Genomic DNA, 9,065 nt, shown 5'->3' with positions numbered 1-9,065 from the left:
CCTGATTCACAGCTCAAACCGTGATTACAAATATAGAGTTACAATTTTCGCAAATACACTCAAATGCTTCTACACAAAGTTAGTGAGTACAATATAAAATCCTAACACATATCCAAATTGTAACGATCTGCTTATCTTAACATATAATAGAACATAATAAATAAAATAGTCAACCCGAACCCGTGGGTAGCGGGGACACCTGTCATACACAGCGGAACCTAAGTAGCAGTAAATGTAAATCATATTCATCAACCAATAATTACATAATACCAGAGTCTACTATATTTCCAAAGATACTGTATTTATATATACAATCTCCAAAATATCAAAATAATCCTAAGATCTTATAACAAAAATATCCTGATCCTAGATCAGAACTTACCCTTCTAGCAGGGAAGTTCAACTCACTCAATGGCGGCCCTGACCCGTCGGTCTCTCCGAGTTTCCTGAAATAATTTAAACTTGACATGAGACACCTCTCAGTAAGGGTAGATAAATTAAAATCAGCTGTGTGGCAACATGAATATTTAAGCACATAATTTCATACTTCCCAGTAATCATACAAATTATGTATTATCTGATATAATCTATAATACTGAAAACTACCTAGGATGAATAGCTAGCCGATGTCATGTATTACCCCCCCCCCATAACGGGTTATGCAGCCCGAAAGCGAGACCCGACAATGACTGGCCGACCACTATCGAGTCAAAAATGTCTGTAAGTACGATGGGCCCGCCACACCCTGGTCCGGACTGCCAGGTGGATGTCTACAACTCTACATCAAAAGTCACATTAACTATCTATCTCTTACCCCCTCGTGGGGTGGTTAGCATCAATCTGATCATAGATATCTAATCTATAAGCTATGGTACCGTGCTCATGAAACTAAACTAAACTAACATTCGGGTTCTGATAACATATAGTACATAAACATACACTATTTATCGTAAATAAAATAATAGCATTTCCTAAATCCTATATTAACATAATAATTACGGCCTCGCTCCGAAAACATAAATAAATGCGGCCTTGCACCGAATAACATGAATAATTGAGGTCTTGCGTCAATCATCAATTACGGCCTTGCGCTGAACATATCATATATTCTGAAATCATAATTTATTGTGTTTATCATGTTATTCCTGAAAATATTTGTCAACATGCTTATTTTGTAAATTTAACTTAACATGGTATAATATATATATATATATATATATATATATATATATATATAATATTCACACCACACGAATTGAATGAAACCATATATTCCGTTCTGAAAACACATTTCCTGTACAATTGCAGTATTTTCCCAAACTTACATTTTCTCAATTATACTCATATATAATCACATGCTTTCTAAAAATTATTCTACTATTAAGTAATAGTAATTTCAATGGAAAATAATTATTTTAATTTATCTCCTTACCTGGCAACTGAAAAGTCTCTCTATAATACTGGTCTTACACTCGTAGGAAACCCTAAGCAGTACCCTGAAAATGATAATTCTCATAACTAAACTTCAGTATTTATTCGAGTACATCATTTCCTTCAATTGTGGAAAGACCAAATTTCGAATAAAAAGTCTTACCTCAACTCAGGGATGAATTTCGACTAGCTTCCACCAACGATCCGCTCCGATAGATTTGGAGAGAACTTCCCCAGGAGCGTCGTGGTGGCCTCATATCTTCGATCCGGCGACTGACAGGGTCAAAATCGAAAAGAGAGGAGGGAGAGACCGTAGAGAGAGGAGAGAGAGAGAGTTTCTGTAAATTTTCTGCTTAAAATCTGAGTTTCAGGTATTTATAGGGTTGGATTCGTCGATGAGACACGTCACCTCATCGACAAGTCCTGTAGAAAGTTCATCGATGAACCTGAACTCTCGTTGACAAATTTTAGATTTCCAAAAAATCTTCTGTTGACCTTATCAGTCACGCTCGCTTTTGATTATGACAAATACTCTTTGTATCTAATGGGTGTTTGAGGTTTTGTGCAGGAACTAAAATTGTTAAGATCAAAATGGGCACAAAGCAAGTAAAGCCTGAAGACTGATTATCGATCTTAATTGTAATATAATTCATTTGTGAAAATCAGTCTGTAATAGTAAGTAGGGCTCTGGTTTGTAATAAGCTCACACACATCACATATATGATTTATTACGTAAGCTCAAACAAACCGTGAATGAGAAAAGACTCTAGATAGACCTTAGGGTTTTCCCTTCAGTCGACTTTCAGTGGCTTCAAATTGGACCCCAAGTGAACCTAGGACACATACATTTACACATATGTTTGTTAGGCACTTGAATAGGGTTTGTATGTCTCAAAACGGGACCGAAATGCACACTTGGTGCACTTTTGATCGACCGAACCAGACAGTTCATTCTGCCCTAGTCGACCGAACCAAGCCTGGGTCAACAGTTGACCAACGCCCTGGTCGAATGAACCAGAATAGTTCAAAAAGCACCGATCGACCGAAACCCTCTCTGGTCAACATTTTAACCATCTGGTCGATCGAACTAGGTAGTTCAAGAAGCCCTGGTCGACCAAAACCCCTTGGGGTCAAACGTTTGACCATCTGGTCAATCGAGACAGAAATGAACTCCAACTACCTGGTCGATCGAAGGTCATCGGTAGAAATCCCAGCGGTCTAGTCGACTGAGCCTCGGAAAATTGAGAAATCGCCCTCTTCTGGTCGACCGAGCCCTTAGTTCAAAATTCCCCTAGTCGACCGAACCATATAAGACCTGGTCGACCGAACCTCTCGGGTTGCCCTGATTTTTACCGTGGTTAAATATTTTTTAAACAAGGTTAAAATGTTTTAAATGTCATCAAACTTTCTTAATAATACCCAATAGGTCCCCAACGGTCATATTTCCTCTCATGTCTATATATATGAGATCATTTGTGAAAATTAGACAATGATTAGCCACTTTGATTATGGAAGAATTCTCTAAAACCCAAAAGCCTATACTACTCATTGGGAGTGTTCGACTTGAATACGTGGAACCTTACTCTTCTTACGAAAGCTCTTTGGAATGTTCATTCGAAGAAGGATTCGCTATGGACAAAATGGATACACCAGAATTACTTTTAGAGTCTGATGTTTGGGGAATTACATCTAAACAATGTGACTCTCCACTTTTTAAGAAGGTGGTGGAAATCAAGTGCTTGCTGCTGCAACAGTGTGGAGGTACTGAGGAGGCTATCAGACTATTGTCTCGATGGGACTTGGCTAATAGGTCCTGAGAGTGTTATGACTTTTTGAGAACTAAAAGAATTAAGGTTCTTTGGGTGAAGGAAATTTGGAAGAGTGGATGCACACCCAAATATGCATTCATTCTTTGGCTGGGATTAAAAGGGAAGTTGTAGACGAATGACAAACTTGTTGGTGATAAGGTTGATCATGCCTGTGTGCTTTGCCGTGAGAAAGTTGAGACATGCGACCACCTTTTTTTTCAGTGTAAATTTTCATTAATGGTATGGAATCGGATTAGAGAGTGGCTGGGATTGAAAAGAGCTATGAATTCTTTGAAAGCTGCTGTTAAATGGCTCCACAAAGAGGTTAAAGGAACTGGATACCAGGCAATGGGAAGGAAAGTTGGACTTGCTACTACTGTGTACTTTTTGTGGCATTTTAGGAACAGGAAGAAATTTGAAGGGGTTGACATATCTCATGGGGACTTGGTGAGGGTGATCTAAAGACATGTCTTTAGAATTGTTTTTGACAAATATGACTTGTATTCTGTTAACTAGAGAACTTATGAGTATGAATTAGCTTGTACTTTGAATGTTTACTTTTGGATGGCCAGTTTGGTCCCTGGGTATGCCTAGGTTACCGTGTATTTTCTTTCATGATAGGGGTTCTCCCCCCTTGTACAGTGGCTACCCATTTTGATCAACAAAAAAAAAAAGGGGAGAATAGGAGAGACTTAAACAAATACTTAACTTTAGCATTAACTCTAAATAAAAGCAAGGTAAACACAATAATAATAAAAAATATCCAACAAGTATTAATTCCTACGCTGACTTTGAAATATAATAGACAAATTGAAATTTATAATATAAACAATCCAAACAGAATTTAAATTCAACAACTACTTTAAAGAAATAAACTGAATTTAACCCTTTAAATAATCCAAATAAATATTCAAATTCAAGATGGAGAGAGTAAAAGAGATGAGAGAGAGACAGATAAACACAACAATAACTTCAGCTATGAATATTTAATGCAATAATCAACTTAAACTAAACTTAAATTGTTTATTTCAAAGGACGATGAAGTAAAATACAAGTAAACTAACTAATTAATTAAAGAGAAAGAAAGAGAAAGATGATGGAAAGAAAGGTAGAGAGAGAGAGGTAGCTGTGTGTGAGTTGCTCGGGTCTTCCACAAGCAACAACCAGCTCTGCTGTGGCGCTGCTCTAGAAAAATAATGCCCCACACGCAACCCTTTGTAGCCTACAAAAGTAAGCTTAAAAAAACCCTAAAAGCACTCCCCCAATGCCCTATGCAGCTAGTCCTTAAAAGCCTACCTAAATGCTGGCCTTCCTTTTCTTTTCTTTTTCAATTCGGCTGCCAATTGCTTCCAACGCCTCTCACGGGGCTCTGTTGCATGGCCGGGCAAAATAAAGTGCGGCCTTCCTTTTTTTTATTCCAATTTTGTTCCCAGCTCACACAGGCCATGGCAAGGCCCAGCTAACCCGCACGCGGCCTTCCTTCACCTTTTAATCCAAAGCACGCAGTTCAGCCCAGCTTCTTGGTCTTCACACGACCCCAACGCCCAACACATGGGCCTTTTAATGCACATGGCCCACACACCCTTTTTAATGCTTGCAAGGCACATGCATGGGCTCTCTCTTTCTTTGATTTTTGCATGGCACGACCCGTTTTCCCATGCATGCACACGACCTCATCTAATTGCATGCGGCCTACGTAGCCTTCATCTTCACGTGCATGGCCACCTTAATTATTCACTTTTGTGTCTCCTTGAATTTTCAAAAATTATCCTGTAATAATTAAACACGAACATCCGTAAACTTATGGCAAATATAGGATAATTATCTCAAATGAGTTCAATGTTGAAATACTGAACATAACTAGGCATTTAATTAAAATTATATTCTTTAATTCATACTTTTAAACGTCTAATTACGCAACTTTGACGCGTAATTATTGGGTTTTTAGGCTTAATTAAAAGCCTCGGGTGACCGATCTTTTTATGTGTTATAGCCCTCGGTCCACCGAACCCACTGTTGGTCCAAAAGTCAAATAGTTGACTGAAGCCTCCGGTGACCAAATTAAAAATTAACATAGCTTCCACGGTCGACCGAACCCTGATCTCTGACTTTTCCATTGTCTCCAGGCGACTGAACTTGTAGTTCAAAAAGGTCCCGAGCGACCGAACCTTATGAACTGATAAATCGAACCATGCACTGGGCACCCGAACCTACGAAGGTTTGGGAAATCACCTTGTCCCAGCGAACCGGTTCTCCCCATGGCAAACCGAACCCAATTTTGGCTATGAATTTGTTCAGGCGATCGGCCCAATGAACTGGGCGATCGAACCTCTTGGGTTCACTAAAATTAACCGCAGTAATTGGGGTTAAATTTTAATTAAACAATTTTAAAAATCTCCAATATGTCTCCAACGATTATATTTTTTAGAAAAACTATAAATACCTCTTCTATTTGTTTAATTAGTAACTTTGATTAACAAATATTTTCTCTCAAATTTTTCGCTTAATCAAAGTTCCCCCACATACTCTTTTATTTCAAAAATCATTTTTGGGTTATATTTTTCATACTCTCCAACTCTCTTTGATACATTCTTTGAAATATTTTTTAAAGAGAGTATTTTGTTTGGGCATTTGTTTTTAATTGTATTTATTGCACATATACTCTTAAGCTTAAAATCTCAAATTCTCCAAACATTTTTATTTGCAAAAATCTTTATTGGAGAACGTATTTATCATATATATATATATTCACATATATTTAATTTGTGCAAAAACTATTTGAAGAGCAAACCCTAGTTTCTCCTATACTTGTATTGAAATATATTTTTGGGAGAAAATTTTAATAGGGTCACATCTTTGAGTATTTTATCATACACATCATTTCTCAAAGATTAAAAATATTGTTTTGAGAAAACACTCTTTCTCTACTGAGCATTATTGCATATCATATTAGTGTGCTTGTATTGAGCTTTTAATGTTGTACATCTCTACTTGTATTTATAAGCATTTTTATATGTACAAAAATATTTTTATTGTACCGGTTGGATTCATCCCATAAATTGAACTGGGGAGTCTTAGCCCCGCAAGTGAGACCGGTTGGGTTCAGCTCGAAAATTGAACTGAGAAGTCTTCGCCTCGTAAGAGAGACAAGTTGGGCTCAACGTTGTAATTGATCAGCTGGGATTTACCTTACCCAATATGGAGAGGTTGTAACGGCTTCTACTCCGCTCGTTTAAGTAAGCAGGGATAGTGAAGTCCTTGGAGGGTATGCCCAAGGTGGGGACGTAGACTGGTTTGGTTGAATTTTGATAACAAATCTGTGTGTCACTCTCTCTCTATCTCATTTATATTTCCGCACTTAAATTTCTATATGTGTATGTTTGTTTATTCACGGTTACAATTATTTGCATGCACACATTTAAATTATATGAGATATACTGTACACGTGTATGCCTAAACTCATAGTTTAATTATTATATATACACGCATGTACATTGAATGGGATATGATTTGTGGTGAATCGGCGAAATATTTAGATTAGTTAAAAAGCTTTTAAAACCCAATTCACTCTCCCCCTCTTGGGATCACACCAATTCCAACAGAAGAATTGTTGAACAAGACTATAGCTAAGATTTTAGTACTTAATTTAAACACAACAATAGAGAGCAATTAAAATGCACCGATGGAAGTGCTTATTGAAGCTCATATTCCTTAAAATATACCAGTTGAGTAGTTTGAAAATCTTATCAGCTCTATATTAATTATCAACAGCATAGCCAACACTAATGAAGAACTTCTTCCTGAAGGATAAGGTCATGTAAGCCCACTTTATATATGGCAATGATATATGGTCAATGATACTATCTCGTGTGTGTGTGTTGGTAGACAATGGCTCAGCTCTTAATATATGTTTATATTTTATAGCAGTGAAGCTAGGAGTAGACAAACCATCACTGAGAAAAAGTAGCCTTACTATTAGAGCATTTGATAAAACTATAAGAGAAATGGCTTGAAAGATTGACTTAGATATTGAGATTAGGCCATGAACTTCACCATTGTATCCCAAGTCTTGGAGATCATGCCTTTTTTAATATGTTGTTAGGTTGGCCATGGATCTAGGAAGTTGGGCAATGTCATCCTCGTTACATCACAAGTCGTGGGTGAATATGATGGCTAATTGGGGAATATCTAGATGTGATTGTTGGATATGTGGTCAATTTGGGTTATGTACTTGGGGAAGCTAGATAAAGTTTTTCGTGCGCAATTTTAATTTGCTGTAATACTATTTAATGTAGTGGAAATCCAATCAAAGATTCTTGGGAAATAGACATAAATCAAGTTCACGAAACTACTGCAAATCTTAGTATTGCTTTCAAACACACTATATACTTGTTTTGAATAAATTAAAAAAATATTTTTAAACACTCATCACCCCTCCTCTTGAGTGTCAATATTTGGACCAATTAAGGAAGAGTGCAGGTTGTTAGCATAGAAGAAATTTCTATTTAAGAGAAATGAAATAGCTAAAACTAGATTTCTTTCAGAAATCACACCATTGAAATTTTTCCTCTCATCTTTTCGGAAATTATTTTTTAAAATAATGTTATTTTTACAAAATAAAAGTATTCTTACTAACTAGTCAATGCTTGTGTTTGGATATACATAAAATTATTGTATTCTACTAATATGGGATGTAAAGCAGGTGATGCAAATGATAAGGATTCATTGGGAGTTGATTTTCTTTGGCAATGGTTAATCAATGAAATGATGACATGCACACATACATAATATATGTGTGTGTGTGTGTGAGAGAGAGAGAGAGAGAGAGAGAGAGAGAATATCTATGTTGGATGTGCAACATTGTTCATGGAACGCAGGCGCGACCAGTAAACATAAGCTATCTTTCAATTTATATTTATATGGATGGCTACGGAGCCAAGGGGGTGTAGCTCATATGGTAGAGCGCTCGCTTCGCATGCGAGAGGCACGGGGTTCGATTCCCCGCACCTCCACTCCCTACCCTTTTGCGCGAGAAATTCCCATGTAAAACAGCCCCAGTAAAGCATGCGCAAAGAAAAATGATGCTAAAAATTGCATTCTCTGTTTTTTTTATAAAAAAAAATTATGGTATGGATATATTAAAACATTTTTATTTTTAAATTTAAAAAAAAAATTAGATAAATAATTTTCTAGTATCTTAGGTTGCACTATCTCACCAATTATTTTGTTTTGTGTCTCTTCATTTAATTATTAACATTGAAAATTGTTATAGCTAACCTAAATTTTCTTTATCATTAGATTTGTGTAGAACATAGTCATGTGAGCACATGTAATCTTAGAAATTAATTATTTTTGTTCCTTCAAGTTTCATTTATGTTTTCTTGGAATTCTCCCTTTTTTTGTCTTTTTTTTTTTAAAATCTATTGAAGGCCACTTAGGCCTAGGATATATAATAAATTATAGCTCTCCTTATCCCTCTCAAAATTTAAACTTAAAATATTTAATAAAAGAATTTCAAGTTTTAGCACTTAAAAATCTCTTATGCTACTTTCAAGAGCACGGAATTGAAGCCTCGAATTTGGGTTTGGATCGAGTTGAATTTGATAGTCATAAATTTCTTGTGATCACGGATAAATTTGAATTTTCCTATCATTTCTTGTGATCACGGATAAATTTGAATTTTCCTATCAAAAGGGCAGAGGGTACTTTAGGAGTATATTTATTTTTTTGAAAATTAGGTTCACTTTTTAGACCCTCAAATAATTTTGAAAAATGGTGATTGAGCTATTCCAATGCTTCTAGTTTTATGATTTTATCTTAGTTGAA

At 36.2% G+C, this 9,065-nt stretch overlaps 1 non-coding gene across 1 annotated transcript; it reads left to right on the top strand.

Moving 5' to 3' along the window:
* Positions 1-8,178: 8,178 nt before the first annotated feature.
* Positions 8,179-8,251, top strand: TRNAA-CGC (transfer RNA alanine (anticodon CGC)). The gene has a single exon. It is a non-coding gene; the product is annotated as a tRNA-Ala (tRNA).
* Positions 8,252-9,065: the final 814 nt, after the last annotated feature.

This window comes from Malania oleifera, chromosome 10 (genome assembly GCF_029873635.1).
Source record: "Malania oleifera isolate guangnan ecotype guangnan chromosome 10, ASM2987363v1, whole genome shotgun sequence".
In the NCBI taxonomy this organism is placed as follows: Eukaryota; Viridiplantae; Streptophyta; class Magnoliopsida; order Santalales; family Ximeniaceae; genus Malania; species Malania oleifera.
Note: the sequence above shows the minus strand (reverse complement) of the source record. Positions and strands in the feature narration are given on the sequence as shown.